This window comes from Charadrius vociferus, unplaced genomic scaffold (genome assembly GCF_000708025.1).
Source record: "Charadrius vociferus isolate BGI_N301 unplaced genomic scaffold, ASM70802v2 scaffold267, whole genome shotgun sequence".
In the NCBI taxonomy this organism is placed as follows: domain Eukaryota; kingdom Metazoa; phylum Chordata; class Aves; order Charadriiformes; family Charadriidae; genus Charadrius; species Charadrius vociferus.
Genome location: NW_009649458.1, coordinates 1,553,631 through 1,580,085, shown reverse-complemented (window position 1 = coordinate 1,580,085; position 26,455 = coordinate 1,553,631). Strand labels below are relative to the sequence as shown.

The following is a 26,455-nucleotide window of genomic DNA, read 5'->3' as shown; positions in this document are numbered from 1 at the left end:
TCTGGTGACACCCCACCTGGAGTACTGTGTCCAGCTCTGGAGCTCCCAACATAAGAAGGGCACGGACCTGCTGGAGCATGTCCAGAGGAGGGCCACAAAGATGATCAGAGGGCTGGAGCACCTCTCCTATGAGGAAAGGCTGAGAGAGTTGGGGTTGTTCAGCCTGGAGAAGAGAAGACTCCTGGGAGACCTTATAGTGTCCTTCCAGTACCTAAAGGGTTCCTACAGGAACAGTCCTGGGGAAGGACTTTTTACTAGAGCGTGTAGTGATAAGATGAGGGGTAATGGTTTTAAACTGGAAGAGAGTAGATTTAGATCTGTGGCGGGTAGAGACTCCACAGTTACGAATATATCTTTAAGGTTCAGGTTCTCCCTGGGGGCCTTACACACCACCATAAGGAAAGGACATTTAGACCCTTGAGCAAGAAAACAAACTATATCCTGGGAACCAAAGACCTAAATCTTCAAAACTTCTGTGTGGTTGCTACTAGAGATGCTTGAGCTTCACAGGCAGTTCAGTTCTCTATGACGGTATAACCAAGTGCTGGGACTTCTCCTTCCGCGCATGCCAGAATAACCTTGAATTCTACAGGGCTGTGCAGAATTGTTTATCTTATACCCATGTCCTGCCAAGACCCAGTAATTGTGCAGATTTGATGGATGCCCTACAGAGCTCAGTCCAACCAAACTGCGATAAAACAGGATATGGGGAGTTTATTTATGCTGTTATCTTCTTTGCCTGAGGAGCTTCAAACCTACATCTCATGCAGGGAAACTAAGCATTGAGCTGTGTGGGTTTGAATGAAAAAGAGAGGGTGTTGAACCCCTTCCATCGAAGCTGTTCTTCCTTGTACAATAGCTGGAAGGATTCATTGGTAGGGGGGCAGGGTAAGCAGTCAGCAAGTTAGTGTGGGCAGGGAAGCTTTGGTTCCAGTCCTGGAGAAGAGGTATCTGCTGTGGATGGGAGCTCTGTAAATGATTTGGTCTTGCACGGAAATGGCATCACAGAATAATGTCTTTTGCCTCTGTGTGTGTGTGTGCACCTCATTCCCTCCAGGCATAAATAAACATTTAATAACAGATGGAGATGTGTGCAGTCCTTTAAGTTACCGGGTGGTGGCATGCGATGTTAAACTGTGATTTGTCTGGCAGTAGAGAAGTTCAAGAAGGCAATACAGTCTGTGAGAAGGTGTTGGTTCTGAAAATTCCTAGATGTCCTGAGAAAAGAGAGAAATAACACGTTTACCAAAAGTTCCTGATCATAAGTTTGTTTTAGTACTTAAAGCTGAGGGAGAAACACAATTCTGTTAAAGAGTAGCTATGACAATCTGGGTGCAGACATTAAGTAAAATAAAGAATGCCAAGATGTGGATCAGGGACTGGGAACTTGATTGTCCACACTGTTAACTTGCTAGGAAAGTCCTTGACGTGATTTTGGTCTCATTCAACTAGGACTCCCCCAATCTGCTCATGCAAAGAACTGAGGAGCAATCCCAGGCTAGGGACCTTTTCCAGTGGGCAGGTCGTACATTGCCACCCTTCCTTGGAGGCTGAGAGAGCATTTATCTGGCCTGCTCCTGCCAGCTGGCGTCAGGCCCAGAGAAGGGTCCCTGATACTGCTTGCAGCAGTAATACAGGCGTTACCTCTGCAGGGTGTTTGTTTGATCGAGTGTAGATGCCTACAATATACATTTAAATCACTGTCACTCTCAGCTCTGTGGTGAGAAACAGGCAGTTTTAAGATGTGATTCATGTCATCTTAATGTAGACATCTAAAATAAACCAGATGAATCACAGCCTAAAACTTCTACATGCCTCTACATTGATGATGGCAGCGCAGGCGACTGATTCAGATGGAGGGCCACCTGCGCTGGTCCGGACAAATTCCTCCCCTGATGAGCAGAGACCCAGTGGCTGTAGTGTTAAACTGTAAGCACGGCCACGGAGGCCAAGGAGAAAGACAGGACCATAGTGTGAGTATAAGTGGAGCTGGAATCTTGTGCCTACTGCAGAGAGAGGCACTGACAGCCACTCGTGCTCACTTCAAAAGGCAAAAGTCTTACTTTTTAATACCCGCATTTGTTTCTGTAATTCAGCTGTCCGGTCTTCTTACCATTGACATCTTTTATTAATGTTTTTTCCAGACCTAATACATGAATGCTGCTATTTGCAAATAGCTAGAACCAAACAGGGTGTTATTCCAAAGTTATTAGAGTGGAAAAACTATGGTAGGCTTTTGAGGCTAAGTGGACAACACAATCAAATGTCCCATTATGTATTGGACATTAGAGGCAATAAGCTACTTCCCAAGGCTGTGGGCAGCATGGTAAAGTCAATCACAAGCTAACAAGACCAGGCTGTGATGAGATCAGCAGTAACAAGACTGGTTGTGGCTTAAACTGTGCCAAATGAAGAGAGCAGGCAGCCTGGGGAGCAAATGTGAGCGTTTGGCAGAGGGACACAGAGGACAAAAGCTGCAGGAAAGGCTCTGGTGGGCACTGGATTGCATTGTTTCCAATGTGTTCCAGGAAAACATTAAAACAGACTGGGAAGACTAGGATGGCCTTTCATACTGCCTAACTGCTTAGAGCAAAGGAGTAGAAATATCTTAATTTGGGAATGCAGTGTCCGCAGCTAATCTTTCTGTAGTAGGTAATTGCGGACAAATTCTTTTATTTTCAATCCTTTAACTGCATGGAACTGTCCTGGCAAGATGCATGTTACATTTTGGATACCTTTATACTAAATTGCTAATGCTAATTAGACAGTCACAAAATCTAATACAAATTATGGTGTTGCACTAATAACCAACCCTTGAAGTTCACTGATAGTAAAGGAGAGGGGCAGTAACAAGGGAGAATGTTGACAGTTCACAGAAGCTTTCACAATCTTCCTTGTAGCCAAGCCTGGGAGGGGGGTATAAAAGCCTAAAGGACCAGCCCTTTGACCCATCTGCAAGCCAAAAAGATGAAGGTTTGGATCTGAAGACCAAGGACACAGGCTTAAATGACAGGTTAAGAGATAAGGAATTAGCAAAAAAAGCAATGCAGGTTTGAGCAAGCACAGAAAAGGGGAAGGTTAATTACCAATCTATTTCAGAAACGAGCATCTTCAAGTGCTCTTTTAGCCGTTTTTGGATCTGTCTTAAAATGAACCTCTGGAGCAAAGAAAAATGATAACCCTTAATTAAATCCAGGAAGTGTTGAATTGTGGTGTGCTCAGAACTGCAAAACAAAGCAGTGCAGGCTAGGGGTTTTTTTTAAAGCTACCTGTTAAAACCCCCAAATATTGTGAAACCCAGGTGCAAATATTGGTGCATTTCAGTGGTGCTGAAAAGTAAAGGAGAATCGAGTGAAGTCCATTCCTGTCAAGTGCTGAGGCCCTGATCAAAAAGGGAGCCTAGAAAATATTTGTACAGGCTGGAAACCCAAACCTGTGATTTCATACATACTTCTAATGGTATCAATGCGTAATATTCTCTTTATGTCACGAATGATAGATGTAAGGTAACAATCATCTCCGCTTAACTGTCTGCCTGAAAGGTGGCTTAGTCAAAGCTAATTAAATGAGACACTTTGTAGTCAGTGGACACAACCAGGCTTTTGCAGGAGGCAGTTTCTCTCAGCCTAAGATGGCTGTACACATGGGTCAAATTAATTGCCCTCTGCAATTGCATCTTGACTCTGAAATGACCGTGGCAGAGCAGTTGACACATAGGTGACTAACTTTCCAACATCAACAATTACATCAGTTAAATACTACTATTTTTACTCTTGCATGGCTTGTCACACTGGGATCCTCTGTAATTGATTTCCTTAACGGTAGGAGACAGGGGAATGGATTTCAGAGGAAGACACTTGTCATTAGTGTATTTTTAGATGCAAGCTCAAATTTGAATATCCTTTCCTAGGAATCCTTTGAGTTAAGCCACGGCAATGGCAGGATTTCACAGAGATCACAAAGCATAACTTTTCGCTAGTACGCACTTCAGATTTGCAAAGCTAGGTAGAAAAAGTGAAAAAGCCATGGAAAAAAATTGGTCCATTGGATTCAAGTTGATCCAAGTCTTACAGAAAAAAGGAGCCATTATAATCTACATTTTCTTGGGAAGGATGACAACTGCAAACATTGCCTTCAGCTATTGTCCTGAGGTTTGCAAGGGCAGCATTTACCTTAACAATTTCGTCATTCACAGGGAGAAACCAGTGGCCTCAGCATAACCATCATAGGTGGTTTTGAAACAACTCGCTTGCTACCTGGATAGAGCAATTGGATATCGATCTGCCTTATGTATTTGATGAGTGTGGCAGATAAGAGTTTCCCAAATTTGCTTTTGAGCCCAGCAGATAAAGCAGTAAATCATATCTACGCAAAGCAACTCCTTTGGCTGTAAGAAGAGTCAAACCTGAGTCACGTGAGAAGATTTTGTCCTGTGAAGATAATAGTCCCTTATCACATAAAGGAGTATAAAGACAGCAGAAGGAGTTACGTACCGCAGCAGTGCTTCTTGTTCAAGCGCTGAGTACTGTTCCATCCTTATTTGTGACAGTAAGGAATGTGATATGGAAATAATCCACGTTATTTTCGAGCCCCAGTTAATTAGCAATACCAAGATAAAGCCACCAGTTGATCTTTTGAGAAAAAGACCACATACTTATTCGATTGGATGTCATTAGATTACAATTTGATTAGTAGATTATATTTTATCCTCCTTTGTTCATGTGGTTCATTAGAATGACAGGCAATGGCTTAATGAGAGACTGTGGTTAATAATTAGCAGTAGCATCTCTGCTAAATTTAAAGCTTCATTTCTACTTGCTACTGTTTAATGAATTAGGCAATGAGCAATTTTTTAATTGGTGCAAGTTTGACGTATATACCTAAGTCTCCTTTCAGCAGGTCCTTTGACAGTGCGTCCTTTAATTAGCAAGATAACGACAGCCACTGCTGTGTGGAGGGGATTGTAGTTTGTTGGGTTTTTTTTTTTTGTGCCAGAAGCAGAAGCAACAGGGTGCGAGCACCTAGAGTTTGAATTTCTGCAGAAATTAATGGAAATCCAGGAAGGTATGAGAATAGCAAACACCAGAGACAGTTCCCAAACTAAGAGGAAAACAGATTTTGGAGCTGCAAATGTCCCATGAATCAGTGGCCATTGAGGAATATCAGTATAGGATTATGAATGGACCATGTTCCTACTAGTAAATCAAAACATGCTACGGCACAAATCCAAGCACTGCAACCCAGTAGGGTTGCAGGCAAATAGTTAGCATGGTCCCTGGTCCAGTTGAGCAGTGGGAATGTTGCAGCACTGTTCCAGTTGGTTTCAGGGCCAGAGACTGGTGTCCAGCATTAGTTAATTTATTAATGCAGCCACAGAGTCCCTCGTCCCCCATGCATTGTGTGGGTGGCAGCTATTTCTCACCAGCTTTTCATCACAGTGGACAGCAGGAGAGGGAACTGGTCCATGCCACTTATAAGACGCATTCCCATTCTGGACTTTTTGCTTGTTCTGAGGAATTCTGCTTTTAAAAACATCCCCTTAGCCATGTCTCTGAAGTCTGGTAGCTGTTGCATCCCTGCCTTCCTGTGCTCCAGCTGCATTTACTGCCTGTGTTCCCAGCAGCAGGGCAATGACTCTTTCAGCCATCCTGGCTAAAGCCACCTGCAAATATGAGTCAGAGCCTCATGCTTTGCTCGTGCCTTACTGCTGAGAGTGCTCTCGGTGCTCTCACTGGGGCAAAACTCCTATGCAGCGGAAAAAAAGCCAAAACATCCTTGGTAAATACTATCTCCCATTGCACTTTAAGGGGGAAAAGTCTATTTTAGTAGTAGAAATTTTAGGGGGAGCCCAACACATGGGTTTGGACTATTTCTGGTTGTCATTTGAAGTTATGTTAATGTGACACCATCACTTCCAGTGTTCGGGCTGGCAGCTCATCACAAGAATGGGTTCTCAGCTCTAGCAGTACTTTGGAAGGTGGATCAGCCATTTTTTTCAATACTGGGAAAATAATCATGTGAAACTGAATGGCTGAAAACCAAGTTCTGAGACAAAGTTGTCCTTAGTAAAGTTCTGGGGCCAGTTTTTAACAAGTATTTAACTGTCTAACAAGGCAGTTGAATGCCGTGAAGGTTGTGCAGGAACTGTTGGGTACCAGGAACAAACTCCTGATAGTTCAATCATTTAGATGCTTTTGGAAGTCCCAATGAATATCTAAATAGCTTTGCACGTACACAATGCACGCATATGTGAAAACTGACTCCCATAGTACAGGATAATTGAACCATACCCTGGGTGTCAAGCCCAGTCTAAGGTGTGGCTGAAACCCATTAATTCAGAGACTGCAGTGATCCTCTTCTCATAGCAGCAGGGGGGAAACATAGGTAATTAGCGAGGGCTTAATGCTGCTGAGCTGATGCAACGAGTTCTGGGTATAAATGAGAGGAAATATAGGTGAATATTATTTCTTGAAATTTTCTAATGCGTTTCTGTACAAGCATCTGAAATAAGTACTGCCCCATTACTTTCCAGTCATTAAGATTGGGACTCTTTAGTACTGTGTGCTTTGAGTGTCCTGTATCATCTGGTCATTTAAATTGTACCTATAGCATAGAAGTCCAGTGAAGTCACTCCAGAAAGTACGTAGTGGAGAGGAGGATGTCTCTGAAGACCTCCAGAGGAAGCCTCTCTGTCTAATTAAATTCAGGGAAACAATCTCCTTAGATCTTCTGTCTTTTAGTTAATTCAGGCCATTTAGATCTAGTCAAATGAGCATGTATGTTAAAAGATTTAATAAAAAATAGCTAGAATGGGCTAAACCTACATTTTTTTTTATTGCAAAGTCTGAAATGAGTAATATGTAAACGAAAAGGAAAAATGAAAAATTTCAATTTCTTTTGCTAGAAAGAAGCTAAATTAAATACTGAACAAAAGTAGCCTTTTTGCTTATTCTCATTTAGAACTTTTCCATATAAATATTTGCATGTTATTTAGAATTATATTAATATAATTAATCGCAATGTGATGAAAAATTTTAGAATGCTTAAGTTCAGTGGAATAGAACAGTACAGTGGAAGAGCAGGAAGAAGTGCATTACAGCACTTCACCTCTGGCCAAAATGAAACCTGCTCCTTCATTGTCAACCTCAAAAAGTAAAACATAAACTCATACAGTACAGATAAATGGTTCTGCAAATGGAATCCTATATATTAAGCAAAGTATAGTTTTAGTCTTTTTATATTTAACTATGCGCACACACAAAAAAAAAGCTGTAAAATAGATCAATTACCAGACATTATTCTGAGATCTAATTAATAGTCCTAGTACTTTTACAAACTGCATAGAAAAAAACATTTACCAGTGGTCATCAAGATACAAATGTCGTTAAATTCCTGTGGCCCAGACTAAGCACATTTTTCTGTAACAAATGTTCCCTTATATATGGAAAGCATAAGGCTTATTTACGTGCCTGGGTACGATCTGTGATCTGTTCACTATTAATTTCCTTGCCCAGAAGTGCCTGAGTGCTGAACACTAATGATAGGAAAGTACACTACCAGCACAAGCTATAAAGTGAAATGCTTTGTTTATAGGATGTGAATGTATACTGTTTATAGGCTTGGTGATGCATGTGAGCATACATATAAGCGCATGTGCATACACAGAGGATTAAATTTATTGTATTGCATATATTTTATGTCCCAGTGCCTAGGCAATGTTAAATATCTGGTTGATCTCTCAATTTTCTTATTACTCCACAGAGACCTTAATAATTAAATAGAACCTGACTTCCACATGTAGAGACTCTACCTTCTAAAGCCATCTTAAAAATTTATTGCCATTACAGCTGCCAGAATAGGTAGTTCCTGGGATTTATACTTGTTGACAGTAACATTTTCTTTTTCTTCTTCCTGGTCCTGCTGTGTATAGCATTCTATCTTCCAGTATCATTTTAAAAAATAATTTAACTAACATGCACAGCAAAATTCATCCGGCTGTTATTCATTCTAGGGTGGCTCAGAAATGCGTCTGCTTTTGTATTTATTTCCCTTCTTTGAAAGTGCAGGGTTATGCTCAGCTCCTAGAGCTCCTGCGGTGACAACCTTGGCAGGGTGTCACCTCTGCGAGCCATTTGCCAGGTCTCAGGTATGGAGATTGCTTACAGCAATCGGACACCGTCTGTGGTGTCAGCCAGAGCCTCCATCAAGCTGGTGCCCTCTGTCTTGAACAGAAAACGGGTTTCTTCCAGAAGTCTCTAGTTTCTTGAGCAAATATGGGCTTTACTGAATGCTCCCTTTCTTGAGATCAGTATAAAATTTAAGCACTACTTAAGCTCTTCTTAAGGCCTGTGTTAAGAACCTGAGAAGTATATGAATATTGATCCTTTGCAGGGTGGAAAATTTAATCTCTGGTAAGAAAAAGGGGTTTGAAAATGATGCTACCAAGTAGGCACCAGAACAGCAGCTTCTTCAGAGATGAAGCACTGTACAGCAGTGTGCAATCATCCTACCATTTCTCTTATTTTCACCACTTCAGCTGACAAATTTCGTTTGTTTTCAGTTTAATTCTTTTTTGATTTGGTGTCTAGACCTCTTCTTGCAGTGAGGACTTCATGGTACTGCATGGAAAATGGCAGGTGAATTTCTGCATCAGTGACTGCAAGTAATGCACAGGGGAGGAAACAGCCCTCGCTGAAGATACACACAGCGATGGACCCTGACTTAGAATTGTAGAATGGTTTAGGTTGGAAGGGACCTTGAAGATCATCAAGTTCCAACCCCCCTTCCATGGGCAGGGACATCTCCCACTAGACCAGGTTGCTCAAAGCCCCATCCAACCTGGCCTTGAACACCTTAGCTGTTAATGCTCAGGAAAGAGCTAATATTCAGGTTCAAAGGCAAAGGGAACATTTGGAATTACTAAGAAAAAAAATGAGAACTAAACAGAGATAATCATTTAGGTGCTGTAGGAGTTGGTGTTGTCCGCGCACATCAAACACTGCAGCCAGTGTCAGCCAGCTGAGTCAGATGTTCCCTTAATCTCACAAGATATAGTAGTAATAGAGAATAGAAAGATACAAGTGAAGGGAGGTGAGGGGTATGCTACAAGAATTAGTGGTCACTCCTGTGACGTTTTCAGGTGGCTTGTGCAGAGGTGTCTTCTTGCAGCACAGTTAGAATTGTGGAACTCATTGCTGCAGGACATCACAAGCACAGCAAGTGGAAATGGGGTCAGAAGGGGATTATACATATTAGGGGAGGACAGCTCCATCAGGAGCTATTAAACACAGTCATCTGAATGTAACCTCTGGCTCAGGAAGTCCATAAATATCTACCTGAAAAATTCTGCATGAATATCAAATGTATACACACCTCAATCCTGTCCATCCATCATCTGTCTGGAGACAAGTTGCTGGATGACAGGAATGTCTGACCCAAGTAGTCCTCTCATTTTTAAACATTTAAATGTCGTTGTTTTTCCTCCTTTCTAAATAAGCTCCTGGTTGGGGAATCCCACTTAATTCCCTGGCTTTTTACAATTGGTAGGTGCAGGGCAATGCTTTGCAAGCTTTGCACAAGCTTTCTGTGTCTGGAGGCAAATGACTGCCTGAGTGGTTTTAGCTGTCACTGAGCCATCTCTTTTTCTAGACACACAATACCAACATGTATTTAAAAATCCATGGGGCAGAAAAGAGTCTGCAGAAATGGAGCATTAAAAATCAGGTGGTGACTGGATGCACTTTATATGGTGAATTTCTTTGGTGTTTTATTTAGAGATAGAAAGTATTAGAAATACACAACCTCAAAGGAATGCACAGACTACACAGGGGTTATTAGATAACTGAAGCTGTCCCACTTCCTAATAGAGTGCCAAGGGGGAGACAGCTGTGTGTAAAAGGTTTACAAGAAAATAAATGCCTTTTCTTTTTGCAGCATTTTTTTTCTGGTGATTAATGTTGCTGCCACAGAAGGAAACCTATATATACACAGGCATAAGACATAAAAGGAGACAAATCAAGAGATACAAGTGCTGTTCTTTCTGGAGTTTTAAGTTTCTAATATGAGCAAAATCACACAAAGCCTGATAATTATGTCTCACCCGCAAGGTCCAAGTTTTGAATTTTCCCAGTCACAAGGTGCCCGTGGGCAGACCCAGTGGAGGACTCGGGGTACCTAAAGTAAGAAGAACCCCAAAAGCCCTCCTTTCCTCCTGTCAAATACAAAAAGCCGTCCTTTTCCCCTATCACATATAGATTATTGGATGCATTGACTGCTGTCATCTCTTTGGGTGACTTTCATTGCCTTGCCATTGCTATCGGGAAACACTAGCTATAAGATGGTAATACTGAAAGGGACATGGCAGGAAATAGGATGGAAAAGGATATCAAGTGAAGCAGGGGGACTGACTGGATTATGAGTAAAAGCTAAAGGTTTATTTGGGGGTTGGAAGGCAGTGTATCTTTCAGGGAATGTTGTTTTCTTCCTTGGAAAAACAAGAGGGTTCTTGGAAATAGAAATAATTAGGGGAGACATTTCTGTCCTTAATGGAACTGCAGTGTGTTCACTGCATTTGGAAAAACAAAGAATTTTTGGTAATTCCAGACAGAAATGTTCCGGTTCCATTTATGTTCTCCATACCTTGTGCAAACCTAATTTCTAGGTAGGAAAGACTCTCCTCCCTGACCCTCACCAACCAGAGCCTACGCGACGACTCTAAAACGTGCTTCTAACTTTTGCTCTGCCCCCCTGTGCCATGCAGGAGGGCTTTGGGCAGCGTTCGGAGGTGATTCCAACAGCCCCCCTCAGCTGGAGCAGCGCCAAGCTGCATTTCAGCATAATGCTTTCACAGAAATGATGCCTTTCTTGCAGGAGCATCCAAGGAAGCGTAACACTGGCATTTCTCAAATGTCAACTAAGGTAACTCGTTATCTGGCACATAATTATATACTTTAAACATTACTGGAAAAGGAAGAATTGCTGGAGAATAAGAGAACCCATCTTTTCTGAACTTGCTGTGGAGCTCTGCTCAAGGCAGCAGTACTACGCTGCAATAACACGGTTTTGTTTAGCTCACTGACTATCAGACAAATGCTTTAGAGAATAGTGCAATTATAGAGATCTGAACAATAAAAGAAGAGTAAATAATGAAGGGTAGGAGTAGGGAGAGGGAGAGAAAATAACATCATATCAGCAGACACCCGTGACACTGCGTTTGTGCAGCAGCATTTGTCTCTGTCTCTTCCTTTGCCCTCCCTGTTTGCCTGCAGTATCCTGCCCAAGTGCAGCTCTGTGGGGTATGGCCATGCTTTGTGTTGTATCTTGTCCAGGGGTGTCCATGGGCTCCTGATCCTTGGAGAGAGGAGGTGGCAGGGAGACGCAGGGTTGCTGCCCTAAGTGACGGGAGATGCTGCAGAGGAGAGCTGGTCCCAGCAGGACAGGCGATGCAGAGAGGCCCTTCCCAAGGATGGACCTCCAATTGTCATCCTTCTTGACTGCAATCCCATGTCTCTTTCCTCCCAGACCCCTCTGGCTTCCTTGGGGCCCTGCCTGCGCTCCTGGTGAGCTCCTCACCACTCGGAAAATGCCCTCTGGGAGAGAGACACTCACGGCAGACCATGGGAATTCAAAGCATTGCTACTCAAATAGCTATGCTGCTTTTTTTTTTTTGTCTAAAGATACATAGCAAGAAGAGAAAAGAGGTTAGATGTCTAAAAGGCTGCCCATTTAAGTCTTCATTAAGGTTTATAGTTTTTCTCATAAATGTGGATGTATCTAACCACCTCAGACTGACCTCACAAGCTCAAGATATCTCAGGGTTGGCTGTGAGAGTGGCTCCTTCGCAACTTAATTAAAAACCAAAACCTTTTTCTGTAGAGGAAGCTTGTGATCTTCTGCCTTAGGAAAATGAGTTGTTTAATTATATCTGGTAGCTGAAAATAGTGTCTTTCTAACCAATGGTCAGGTTGCTGTTCCCTGCCTCAGAGTGACTTATTTAGAGATGTCTTATACCTGTCTGTTTTTTTCCACGTCTGTTTCAGACCAGGTCTTTGAGCCAGCTGTGTGGTAGGATGACGTATGAAGCAGCCAAACTCTACAGTGCATAGATCCCCTCTGTTATTCACACATACGTAGAAACAGAAGACCAAATATTTTTCTTTGGATTTGATTTCCGTGCAAGGCATATGAGATGGCAAGAAGTTTGCTCGAAGGCATTAGGCCAGATGTGCCAATCCAGCTGTGCAAGCGGAGAAATGGTGAAAATGCTTCTCCATCCCAGGGTAAAATCCTTCTGGCAGTACTCATAGGCTGCCAGGCCTTCTCCTGGACGTCCTTTCAGTTACGTCATGGCTGCAATGGCCGAGGTAGGACTGATGGCGAATGCTCCTTTGAGAGCTGGTCCTGATGGTTTCTGTGAAGGGTTTTACAGCGTATTGCTGAGTTTTGTCAGATTGTCCCATGAATGGGATGTCTCCAAAATGCATGTAAGGACCTTAGGTGTGTCCCAAATGACTTAGGAACACATATCCCACTAGTCACTTGGATCAAATATCTCTTTCCCACAGCACATAGAAAAGTGGCTTTCCTGTCTTGTGAGGCAACATGGTATTCTGGCCATGGTGACCATCAGGGACAGTTTCTGCCCCTTCAAAGAACATGGGAGAAGGGATGAACCAGCCCAACCTTCTTCTCCCTACTGAATTCCTGCTGTGCAGCACATGACACAGCTGACAGCGCTTGTGTGCTGTTTTTAACAGCAATCTGGCTGTGAGGATCACACACGTACAATCTGCCTAGGTATCGGCATAGACAGTGCAATTTACTCTGAGCTCACAAGTGTTTTGTTTTACATCCTAGCAGGTTTTAGCACCCTTAGTTCAGCTCATGTGCAGTGAACTCTCGTAGTACCTCAGGAGCAAATACCTTCGATAGTAGCTTCTTGCTTGACAGCCAAGATGCTTGCAGCAGCTTACAGAGGTTTTTTAAAGCTGATATGATTGAGCTGCTGAGATACCTGGGGTTTCAGGCCGGCAGAAACGCATTACAAGGCACGGACAATAAAATGATTTTAATGACTCAGTCCACACGTTGCTATTTTTCAGCTCTCCTAGGGATTTGCGCAGTATAGTTACTTAGCTGCATTAAAAAAAAGGACCTGTTATGGGAAGTGCTAAAGAATTTCACATAAAATCAATATAAAAAAAATATGTTTTAAGAGGTGGTCCAGTCTAAATAAGGTGCAATATCAAACATTTGTATGTGGTATTTTCTTTGTTTTGTATCACATCTTTCTGTCTCCTTTCCTGCTTTACCATTCATCCCGGAATATCTGCCAAAGCATTCCCTGCATGCTCACTGTACACTTTCCCGTTTCTCTGAGTTGTAGTAGATGAATGTCTATAAGCTCTTTGTTTTATCCACTCCCGTCAGTCTGCTTTTCATTGATTAAACTGGCCTGGTTGATTTTGATTTGGCATAGAAACGCTAAGGGAAGATTTTATTTAGACTGAGATCTTTATCCTCAGTTTCCACAGCAAAGCAAAGTTATTAAGACACTGAATTAAATACAGGATTTGAAGCCTCAGCTTTGCTTACTACATTGCTGTCTGTAATGGCTCCGCTGCAGTTAGTTTCCTATGAAATCAGAGAGACTTGAGTTAGGACATTCACAGAAGTCATAATATTTCATGGTGAAAAAAAAAAAGGATGACAGCAGAATCCAATCCTTGCAGGGTAACACTTCTACTTAATAAAAGTAGCATGAACATCGTGGCAGGATTTTTTTTTCCGTGTACTCCTTTGCCAAATATTTTTCACTTACAGCTGTGTATGAAAGGACTCCTGGAAATCAGAGGCTTGAGAGAACATTTAGATTCAAAACTTTTACAGAATTTGGCACCCAGGCTGCCGCTTTTGTACCTGCCAAATAGCCCCTCACTCACACCACAGGGAGTGTTTTTGAATACTCAGACCTCTTGCTCAGCAAAATAAGCATAGCTTTTCTAAGGACAAGCAAAGTCTGTAAATTGAGCCTGGTTGGATCTGAAGCAATGATCATGTGGTGAATCTAAATGCTCCCAACAAAACCACATCCACCACCAGCTGGCACTAATGTAACGGAGTTAAGGGTCAAGCCCCTTATAAACTCTGGTTAAAATCAGCTGGCTGTAATACCACCTGCATGGGCGAACCCTGAGACCTCATTTGGTAATGCCTAATCAAATTAAAGATACATCTTTCAGGGGAGTCCAATTCCGCATAAAGTAAAGGAGAAGTGAGCTGCTCAAAATTAAAAATATTCATTGGTCTGCTCATAGTAATGGCAAAACTGACTCATGAAGTTAGAGACAAGAAACTCAAATCACAAATATGATTGCCCTTTATTACATAGTCTGAGTAAGAGCCTTTTCCTGCTGTTTAGTCCTAATGTCTACGCTCACTTTTTAAATGTAGTTAATTGCATGAGGCGAAATCTTCCCTACCCTGTGACTGGTAGTCTAGACTTAATTCATCAGGAATACAGAGATGAATGAAATGATGCAGTCAAGTTGCTGCAGTTTAGAGAAATGTCTTCTATACTTGTAAATGAGGATGTCTGTTTTGGAGGAGATTGTTCTGAGATAATACAAACGCGGTTGTAACACTGATTAGGTATTTTGTTGTGAGTTCACCAGCAACTATTCAGTTATTCTACACAAACACTCTAAAAGCTGGAGCTGAACTGAGAAATATGTCCTCCCTGAAGGTTTTTCACTAACCTACAGGTTCATGGAAGGATGGATAATGTTATCCCTGTTGCAAGGATGTCATGGTTACGATACTTATTTTAGCAAGGATATAATTTTTCTGCAGATTAACAGACCTTTCAGTCTGCCACAGCCTCAAGTTCATTTTCCTTATCTCAGCTCCTACGCCACAGCCATCACCATGGCACTTTGGTACCTATGCAGAGAATATTATGCGTTAACCAATAACTATTATAAATCCAGCAAAAGACTAAACCAAGAAAAATCATCGGTATGCCTCCCTTGAATTTTCCATATTTAAAAATTTCCTTGAGAATGTACAATAATCTTTGAAGTTTCCTCTTCCTCTTTCTCTTTCTCAACCTTTGGGAAGACCCAAAGGTGACAGAAAGAGAAGCCAGGCTGCCATATGAGATTATTGCCCCTAGACTGCATAAGGACAACTCATTAGCTAGTTTTGAGCATTTGGGAGTAGTGATCCTTATGTTCAGTTGCTTCTCATAATACAGAAAGATGACTCCAAGACCGTTGTTTCACAGTAAACTCATTTCAGAGTAAAGGATAGGGTGATTGCTACAGATTTGATGAGGCTCACACTGAAAACATGGGGTGTAAAGGAGGTTTTTCATTCTATATCTTGGATTTATTGCAACTTTCTAAAACACTAAAGGATCCCTTGCTAGAGTATTTCTTCGTACTTTTGTACCAAAACTTCCACTGAGTATGATTTCACAGGTGCACGCTAGTTATTGACTATTGACTTACAGAAGACTACCTCTACACTATTAAATTAAGTAGGTGCAGGTGCTTAAGCTTAATCATTTATGGGTTTACACTGAAAAATGTGGTATGATTTGTGGTTTTACACTGAAAAACGTGGTATGATTTAATCCCAGGCCAACTATAACTCTCCCAAAGGATTCCTAGGCATGATCACCACAGTAGCTTAAACCAGGGACTTCTCCAAGTAGGCAACTGGGATGGGGGTCTCAGAATATTTTTTTAATAATAAGGTTGCCAACCAACTCTGTCTGTTGGCCTTAGGGGTAGGAGAGAGGCTCTAGCATTTAGTTCGTCAATATAGATGAAGTCAAAGAATCAGACTCCATGCAAGGGATTTTACATCTTTGTTGGGAAGGCATGTTTAGAGAAGAAAGCCATGAAACAGTTTAGCACTGTTTGACATATATGGCATACTATATGACAGTTGGCAGACCGTCTTCATTAAAAGTATCTTTATGTTTCCAGCCTATCATCTGAGGGCATCTCGCTTGGGAGATCTGACTCTACAGTTTAGGATAGAGGGATAATGACATTTGTGACTGTGCTGGTTTGAGCGACACAAGACTAATTGCTATTCTAATACTTGGGAAAACTGCGCTTTTAGAAGACTCCAGTGTCTGAATTTGTGAAAATATTTACTTTACAGCCAGCTCTGGTGTGTGGGTCTCAAGGTCTCAGTGTTTTCGAGCTTCCCAGGTGTGAGGATGAGGAGGAGCAAGACCTGGGCACTTGACCCAAGCTGGCCAACAGGATTATTTCATACCATCAGCGTCACATTCACTATAAATCAGAAAGTGTGCTGCAAAGTTCTCTCTCTCCCTTGACAGCTGCCGTCCTGAGAACTTTGTGCCCTGGTGCCAGACTCCTGAAGCCTTCCCCTCCCCCTGAAGCTGTAGCATTCGCAGTGGCTGACATTTGCTGTCCACTGCTGGGAGTGCACAGCTTCCTACTGATAGAATTGGCTGAGTATAATCTTTGCATATTCTGTATTGGTGTCAGGATCAATATCGGTTCTTTAATGCTCTTAATTATCTCAGATGTTAATTATCTACTCTTATTCTATTAAATCTGTTTATACTTCAGCTCCCGGGTTTCCTTGTTTTTCCTGATTCCCCTTCTCAGGTGTGGAGGGATCATCAGGTGATAGAATGATTGTCTAAACAACAACAAATTGTTATGGGTCTCTCAAACCGTAACAGTGACCTATGTTAGATACCAAGTGACTTTTCACACTAACACAACTCAATCTTGTCATGTGCAGAAAGCCATGATGAAGGTGGTCCCTTAATTCCAATGTTGCCTTGGAATGAAAAAGCACTGGGAAATACGGTTTCTGTGACCCTGAGGATCAGGAATCCACAGTGGTGGTGGCTGGGCAATGCTGCACAGCACTGTCTCAACCCACATCCCCCAGGGTAAACAAGAACAGCAGAAAACCTGGCCCCTTTCCCCACCACCTTCTGTAAATCGCTCACAACAAAGACAGTTCCCTTGGTCCCTCTGAAGTCAATCTCTTCTCATCTTAACAGCTCCCAGCTGCCTTTTTTTTACAGGGTTTAAACCTCCAGTTCATCTAAGCATCTCTGAAGGTTATTAAGAAAGTGTTAAATACTTCTCTGCTTGCGTCTGAGTTACCAGCTACTCTTAGCTGGATCTTTGCAGACTCCATGGGGACACCGGCTGGCAATGTTCACGCTTGTCTCCAGGCTGATGGGATCGCAGCACGCAATCCTGGAGCTGGTGCAGCGGGCAGGCTTGTGTTTTCATCCCGTCACTGTAGCAGCCAGTGCTGGCTGTGGTTGATTGATCATAAGAGCAGCAAATTACTGTGCATTTTTAACTATGCTGCTTCTTTTTCTGCGACAGTAATAAATCAGCTTTTGAAACTGGTGGAATAGTTAGCTTTCTGATACCGCCGAGATTGAGAAACCTGTGGCACTGTGAATGTACAAGGGGAAATTGCTTCTTGTCCACCTGTGCTGCTTGTGTCCTTAAACTGTATGGTTAGTCAGAAGCAGCTAAGATTTATGATAAATACGAGTGCACGTCATATTTTAAGACACAAGAATGAGAAAGAAGGATAGCAATGCTTGGAGTCCCTGGTCTCATTAATTGGTGTCTCTGGCAATTCATGTAGAAATAAAGAGAAAGAACCCAAAATCCTAGGTCCATTTCTTGTTTTGTTTTGTTTTTTTTCTGCAATACCAGATTCCCTCCTGAAAAAAAGTCAAAGAAACGAGTAAGATGGCTTAGAAATGGGAGCTTGAGTTTGGAGGCACAGTGTCCAAAGAGTTTGGATATCAGGGAGTTTAGAGGAAAGAGAAACTGCATCCTCATACAGCTTCTGCAGTGTTAACTGCCTTTCCTCGGTTTTCTTGCCTCTTGGCATTGCAGCCACCCTGGATAGCTGCTGCCCTTGGTTTCTCTGCCTGCACATTGCTCACTTCTTTCCCGGTGCCAAACCAGGGCCAAGGAGAAGCGCCAGGGGTGCTTGAAGCTGCTTGCTCATTTCCTGCTCTGCCCACTGGGCTCAGAGGAGATCTTGGTCCATTGAGGACCGTCGCCTTGGGCTTACCCCAACAGCAGAATGTGGTTTTCACTACCAGAGCACTGACACTGGGTTGAGTGATGACTCATGAGGGCTGAAGGGAAGAGGAAGGGGACAGGGTAATAGGGCAAAATAATCCTTTGCTGCTTCATTGTGAGAAATTCAGTTCTTTTTATGTTCTGCTTCTCAAGTGAGGAAAGCAAAGATCTGTGTCTGCAACTCACTGAACCCTGTACTAAACGAGATTGTGGTTTTTCTTAACCATGTCTCCATAGTCCATGTTTTTACATATCTCACATTTTGGCAGCTGCCTGCACCACTCGTTGGTCCATGGTTTTTTTCTTCAACCACCTCTCCACACACAGGTGCTTTCTGAAGGCCATGTCTCTTGAGATGCTCATTGGAAGTTTGCCTGTAGGCCACTTCATGGCCAGGAGAGGACTGGTGCGTAAGTGCTGTGGGATGGCAGCGCTGTGGCTCCTCTTCCTCCTGTGCACTGCCTGTTCAGAGAGCAGCCTTCACCACAGGGACCCTCCTGAGGACAGGGATCCTACAGCTTTTGGCCTCTGGCTCAGCTCCCCGGGTGTGAAATGGGGTGGTGGGCACCTGTCTGCATGTCTGTCATATTTCTGAGGAAGAAATAACACTGTGGGAACTCGGGAGGAGGCCCTGCCTCATGCATCAGTGGATTGCCCGCATCTTTTACATCTGGGAGGCAGCAGCTCCTCCTGATTTTGTCATCCTCACATTTTTTCCCTGCCTTGTTCTGGGATACTTGTCATCATGCAGTCATTCACCAGCCCATCCTGCAGGTGATGCATTTAGTTCTCAGCTTAAAGGTTTTTGTATCGAGACTGCCTACACCCTAGAGCTTAAAAGGGGTCTCCTGATGCTATGGATGCTACATGGTGATCAGTGACAAAAGCTGCCAGGAGGTCTCTGCAGCAGAAACTGATGAAGCTCAGGAAGAGGAGGAACAAAGGAGACTTGGTCCTCTGAGGAGGCTTAAAATGACATGCCTCATCTGTATGCATTAAGAGAGAATGAATTTTAGCAGTGAAAGAATAGTTTGCCATAAAGATGATGACCTTCTCACTTGGTTGAAAACAACTGAATTAGGAATTGTCAGCATCTGTTTAACTTGAGTATCTGCTTCTTTGAAGAAGTGCTGTAGCTTTATGTGGGAGCCCTAAAACCTGAGAAAGTTGTAAGCTTTGGGGCAAACTTAAAATTTAAAACTTAAAACTTGAGGTGTAAAGCTGGGTGAGGGTGACTCCATCCCACCAGCTGCCATGATGGAGAGTTGCCGATCGCACCTGCCCAGGCTGGGGAGCAAGCTCCAAACAGCACAAAGCACGAGCAGCACGCAGTGTGCAACCAGACAGTGTGCTGCTGCAAGGGCCCAGTTCTGCTGTTATCTACAACAACGTGTGCCGGGGATAACCCTACTAAAATAAACAGTCATCCACTAGTGTAGCCGAGAGCAGACCTTGACCCCGTGTCTGAAGGAGATGGGGTAAAGAGACCCCAAACCTCCTCATTGGGAGGCCTGTTCTGCTCACTGTTTAGTAATCCTTCCGATTTTGCCTCTTAACAAAATAATCTTAGTGTCTCATCAACAAATACCAAACCATGTCCCAAGAATAACGATGCCAGCAGTTCGGAGTGAATTACTAATGCATTTTACCATTTCTTTAACAATTACAGCTCTATTTAGAATGGAGAGAATTATATTGCTACTCAGTTTTAGAATGATAAATTGAAGGATATTAAAAGATTCTTCACTGAATGCAAACAATAGAGAATTTAATTATTGCTCAGAGTGTCACTGTAGCATTATGGAACAATTTGAAATTCAACTTGCCTGGCTAGATTTATTTTAAGTCTGACATTTTCAGCCCTAGCTTTCACTCTCTGGGTCTCTTTTTCACTCTGACAACACATCAATCTATTTTCTAACAGTTCCAACATTAAAATCATCTCTCTTAATCTGATTTTTTTTTCTCCCTTCTTTTATATTAGAAAAAAAGATTTATCTGCAAATGCAGCATGGTACAGGAAATGTGTTTATATAGGAGACAAATTCAGACCAGCAGCAGCATCTGTAATCCGTACATTATTTTTTTCACAGATAGAGCTGCCTGAAAATCCTTGAAGAACCAGCTTGCAATGAAAAATGTTATTTAATTGAAACAATATTTTATGGGAACAAATCAATTTCTCTAATATTTTCAATGAGAAGCCAAAGCACTTCATTGCAACTCTCTCAATGCATTAGGATACTATACTGTAATCTAGACTACTAGACTGAAATGTTAATTTTAATAGCATGCACATATTTCCTATTAAGCATGTGGTATTTTTCCTGCAATATAAAATTTAAAGGGATATATTTAGAGTATTTTTTTTCCACTGATCCCAAGTACAATATTTTACACTTTTTTTTATTCTTGGGAAATTTCAAAATGTTGTCCCTTGTTCTGATGTGGAACAATTTGTGAGTATTGGGGCATCCTCTGCTGAAGAGACTCCTGTTCTTAGATACCTTCATCTGAAGGAGAGGGACCCAAAGGCAGCACTATCTGCAGAGCACAGGAAGACACCCACACACAATGCGACCGGACTGCATTAGTACCAGAGACCCTCCTTCCCCGGTTGCGGGCTGCAGGCCAAGTTCTGCTGCAGACAAGACCTTCTATAGCTGTAGTGCTCCAGCTGAGCTTTGTGCCCTTAAAACTGACCGAGGTTATGCCTATGCCAACACCTGAAGGAGAAGTTACACAACATCAGACCGAATGGCTCACAGTCTGTTACTGGGTGCAGCTCCATCCTCTGTTGCCCCTCCAAAAACCCCTGGGTGGACGTTATCTCACCCAGCCATGGTCAGATATCAGTGTACACCAATTATGCTGGTTATGGTGGTGGAGAGAAGCAGGCATCTCCAGAGGTTGACTCATTGCAAGGCACAGGGCTGGGTCTCCCTTTGGAGGGGCTGTTTCTCTACGTTGACTAGAGAGGAGGTACTAAAGTTCCAGGATGCACAAAATCACTAGCTTTTGGGTAGCTGTATTAAAGGATGCCCATCTTTTGCACAGCCCACATCTGTGAGGTAACATCACCCCAAAAAGTACTTCTGAAAAGGTAGGTAGTTTCAGAGATCTGACTTACAGTGTAATCACACAAATGTTGGGTTGGTGTAACCAAGTGGGCAACCTCTGGCAGAGGGGGTGGACAGAATACCGTGCTGGGGTTTGGGCAGGACTTTCCTAAACTGGCTCTTTCACTGAAGGACTCATCACATGGCACTGTACCCTTGAGGGAGAGGTCCTGCTACAGCAAATCCTTAAGCATCCATGCAACCTGAAGTACATGATTCAAGTATGTAACACTTGTCCTCTGCATCGATGGCAGCTGGTGCCAGTCAGCAGCGCTGGTGGTGGCCAGGCACAGAAATGACACTGGGAATGCTGTGCCCTGTGGGAGGCCACCTTGGATCGAGGTGCAGTGGTAGTGTTTGAGTCTCCTCTGCCTGCTCTGCCAAGGAAGCGCTTTGCTTCTCCCCAGTGCCTGTAATCTTTCCTGCAACCTCCTGCAACCTTCCATTAGGCTTCAGAAAAAATTAGAAAGACAAAATGTTGCAGTTGTGATTTATCAAACATCCTGTTCTGAGGAGATGACACAGGAACATAATTTTCACAGTTCCTAAAAATCTGTAACCAGAAACTTTGCAAAATGGCTTGAGGAGATTTCAATACCACTTTAATAAATGGAAACACCTGCTAAGATTTAAATCACCTCTGAGAGAGGAACACATAGTACAAAGCACACACATTAAAAATAAAAAAAAGAAATTATCTTCAAGGCCCCATAACAGGGACAAAATATCATTGTCAGGTTTCCCCAGTTGTTAGCTGGCTGTATCCTAAATTCTGTATTTTGTTTCATTAGATCTCATTATTCTTCCCTTGTAATAAATGCCCAAGGCAGTTCCCCAGTGCCCCGTGACTGCAGTAAAGCACAGCTCTGGAGAGACGATGGCCCTGTGGAGTAGTTGAGGGTGGTCCATGTGTCGGTGGTCAGTGTTGCAGATGGAGCAGGTCACATCCACGAGGCTGTTTTGGAGCAAGACCGTGCCCCACGTCCCCATGATGGAGAAGAATGGGATGTCCTACACAAGCGCTGTTGCCAGCCCCACAGTGGGGGCTGCTGCCCCACGGCACAGCGGGAGCAGCTGAGCTGCCTCCACCTACGGTGCTGAGAGGGACCTGAGTTACCCAGCCCTCCTCTGGCCCTGGGTATTGTCATCTCCTGCCTTTTATTCCCGGTGGGAGTTACCAGATGTACCTGGAGACATTAGCTGCATTTCCTCTTTTTGCTGCTGAACTCTTCATGGAATTAACTGTTTTCCAGTGAAGAAGCTGCAGCAGGAGGTTTTTGGGGGGTTGACTCCCTGCAAAAAGTCAGGGTTTACTAATCTCCTGCCCTTTACTACTGCTGTCATGCATTTATGTGACAATGGTAAGAAAATTTACGGCTGCTTTTCTCTAACACTGAACACAATATCTTCATATAAAAGCAAATGGAGATTGTCACTCCTAGCCACCCACTCCTCTGCTTCACCAGACCCAGCTTCTGCCGTCAATTTTTGCAGCCCCATAAATGTAGTGAGACAGGATTTCCCTTAACCTCCTGCCCCTTTCCTCCTACTCTTCCTCCTGGTTACAGACATGGCTCATTTCTTTTGCATGCACCCTGTGAGTCACCGATGATTGCATGGCCTTCTCCGCAGGGGGAAGCAATTGGAGTTAGCTGGCTTGAGGCTCTTGCAGCCTTTCCACTTCTGACACCAGCAAATTACACTATGTATTAAAGCAACATTTTTTTTTTTCCCCCCTAGGCTCCAGGCTGTGTTTGCAGAGAACATGGTTCGGTTCCCGATTTCATTCTGTTGCTCAATAAACAGTTTTCTTTAAAAAGTGTAAAATAGGATGCTTTTCCCAAGATCTCATGAAATATTTATCTACTGTTTAGAACTCTTCAGTAAGTAGCAAAGGTTTCAGTTTGGGAAAACACAAAAGTTTCTGTAAAACCAATCTGAGCTTGCTAGCTGAATATTAAAATGCAAGATGGGTGAATTAGTAACTAATTCATGCATAATAAAAGCCATATGCTTCTAGAAGTAATTAGCCTATTGTTTTGATTCAGGGAGTGTTTGCTTAATAGCCTCAATAACTGCTCACTTTCCCAACCAGATCAAAATTAACATGCAGGGAAGTGACATTCAGATAAAACCAATCATTTCAATAATAAGAAATTTAGATTTTGTTGATGTTTCTGTAGATGGCCTGAAATCCCTGAATTTTAGCTTTTCTGTGTCTGGGAAATCTGCAGTTATTTGATTAGGGCTAAATAAGCTCCTTAGTTCACTTAAAAGAGAAAGATGGTATTAAAAACATTTGGCAGTGGCGAGAAGTAAACACTGAAACACTTATTATAGCAAGGCAAAACTTTGCCCAAACATTTAAGTGGGTGAAATTTCTGAGGGAGAGATGAGCGGTGAAGTATCAGCCCCCTGAGCGCACCTCCTCTGCCCTTGCATGCCAGCCAGAGCTCACACTGAGCCCCAGCTTGTCCCTTGCACCCACACATCCACTGAACCTGAGGAGCAGAGGGGTGGTCCAGGTCCGAGCAAGGGCCCGTATGTGGTATGAGTATGTGAGACATGCCGGACCTTGTCTGACAGCCTTTGTGTGACAATGTCATGTATTGGATGGGCAAGCTGGCTGCTGGCCCCAGCAACATGTGCTGAGCAGCAGCGGGAATTTCTAGGGAATCAAAGCTTGCGTGGCCCCAGACCACCTATCAAACATTATTGCCAAGCTCCCCTCCTTAGCCCTTCTGCAATGAGAGCTCCGTACCTCCATTTCTCCAAAAATACACACAAATAGTGCTTCAATTTCTGCTCAGCAACTGCCACCATTTCAGTGGCTGCAGAGTTCCTCATGGAAAGCCCTCGTAACCTGCAGGGCAGGTCATGGACCCTATGGCTTAGTTCTTCACTAAGCTGTGGCACATGTCATGCTACGTCCCAGCAGACATTATGGTCAATATCATGTAATGTGGCATAGCAGGGTATAGCACAGTGGTCCACAATGGTTTTGCCAGGGTAGACCCTGCGTTGAGATGAGTAAATCTATATCCAATAACAAACTAGATGCAGGAGCATTTAACGTTGAATTGCCTGGCCCAGGGAATGCTATACAGAAGCCAGAATAGCATTAGTAGGAAGTCTGTGTAGCATACGGGAACTTCAGCTAATTCCACCTTCAGTAATTAGTAACATGTCAGGGGATCACCTCAGCTAATAACTACCTAAGCTACAATCCTGTCTACTCTAAACTTGCATCTAGAAAACATACTGTAGCAATTCAGTTTTCTGAAGCAGAGGTAAAAGAGCTGAAACTAAGCTAAATCTGTGTTTCCTTTAAAAACTCAACAGTAGCTTTTAATTTTTATGTCAGTGCTAGAAATGTAAGTCACTTAATTGCGGAGTAGTCAATAATAATCATTTACTTAGCAGTGAACAGAAATGGGATGGGATTCAGGTCAAGACTGAAATAACTACATTTGTCTGCATATCGGAGTCTGAAGTACCTAAGCAGCCTTTATAGTTGAAGGCGATCTAGAGTTGTCTAAACCTATAGGAATTTGAAACTCCTTAGGACAGCTAAGAGGCTTGCACAGTAATAGCTGTAGACATAAAACACAGGATAAAAGCTTCAGTCATTTCACTAGATATAGGTGTCTGCTGACCAGTTTGACCCCTGCAGATCCATAATTCCCAGCAGACACTAGGAATAAGTCCCCCTTGACATAAAAAACTTCGTCACATCTGTCATTGTGGTTCCAGTAGGTCTGAATAGCCTTTTGGAAGCAGAACTGGTCCTTTAACCACAGGGCCAATATATGCTTCTCCAGAATGAACTATCTTCATATTACTGTGAGGGTGACTGAGCACTGGCACAGGTTGCCAAGGGAAGTTGTGGAGTCTCCATCCTTGGAGAGAATCAAAAGCTGTCTGGACGTGGTCCTGGGCAGTTGTGCCTGGATGGTTCTGCTTGAGCAAGAGGGTTGGACCAGATGATCTCCAGAGGTCCCTTCCAACCTCAACCATGCAGTGATTCTGTGATGTGCTCATCCTGAACTGGTCACGTGGATAACAAGTGGACTTCTTTTACCAAGATCACTATGGTCTGGAATTAAATCTAGTCAATATTATGTATAATTAATGTAATTACATCTATTAACTTAATTGGTCTAGGCCTGGATATAAAAGCCATTTTGTCATGTTGGTTATTTACAGAGCTATAGCATGGATGCTGGAAAAGCAGTGGGGTGTAAAAAAAAAAAAGAACAGAAAATAAATGAGAGTTAACTGACAAGACAGTGAATTTCTTGCATCTTTTTTAGGGCTGTGAACAGTTGCTGTATTTTGGAGAAGATGGGAGAAGAACTGTACAAGTATGAACTTGCCACGAAACCCCCACTTCATCCCTACCCTGCAGGCCAAGTTTATGTTCTGAAGTATCTGCTTGGTAAATCCGGAGCCTGTAAAAATAACGTAGCTGGATATTCTGCTTGAATGCGTCAAAGTGTTTGGTCTCGTAGCTATTCTTATGGAAAACCGAGATGTTCTTTGACATCAAGATAGCGATGTTAACACACAACCTTTACAGAAATGAGGCACTGTGGTTTTTATCTCACTGTAACTTGTGAGACAAAGATATAAAGCTTGCCTTGACTAGCTATACCAGAGACCTGTGTCTTGTCTCTGCTAGGATTTTGTGCTATGACAGGTCCTTTGAAATGCCTCTCAGTCACAAACCCTTTTTTTTTCTTGCTGTGAAGACACAGAAAGTTTACTTGTCATTCAAACAAAGTATCACCGTTCCCTTCTTTTGCCTTTTCCCTAATTCTGAGTTGTATTCCTCTCTCTTTTCATTGCCTAACATCCTTCTTTTTTAAAAAACTTCTTCTGAAACAGGCATTTGTCAGTGACAAACGTATTTGGACCCTATGCCAACTTGTGCCGAAAACTTACAAAATGGCCATGTCCTGTTAGAAATATGACATTCAGTATATTCTTTGCTCCCGAGTGAACAGGCTTTTTCTCCCAAGGAGTCCAAGTATAAGTGCATGTTTTCCAGTTGGTAAATTCACTTTAAACCCCCTTTGAATTTTGTCAGGGGCTTCCATGGAAGAAGGGAGGGCTTCGGGAGGGCAGGGTCAAAAGAGCCCCCCAAAATACAAAAATCATCCAAAGCAAGTACGGATCCTAATTCTGGGTTCAGTCACATGCATGTAATTCCTTTGGCTTCAG

The 26,455-nt window shown here is 42.8% G+C and overlaps 1 protein-coding gene across 1 annotated transcript in view; it reads right to left on the bottom strand.

Annotated features, from left to right (window-relative positions):
- Positions 1 to 26,455, bottom strand: part of PDIA6 (protein disulfide isomerase family A, member 6) — a 90,465-nt gene that overhangs the window by 32,951 nt on the left and 31,059 nt on the right. The gene's annotated exons all lie outside the window — the stretch shown is intronic.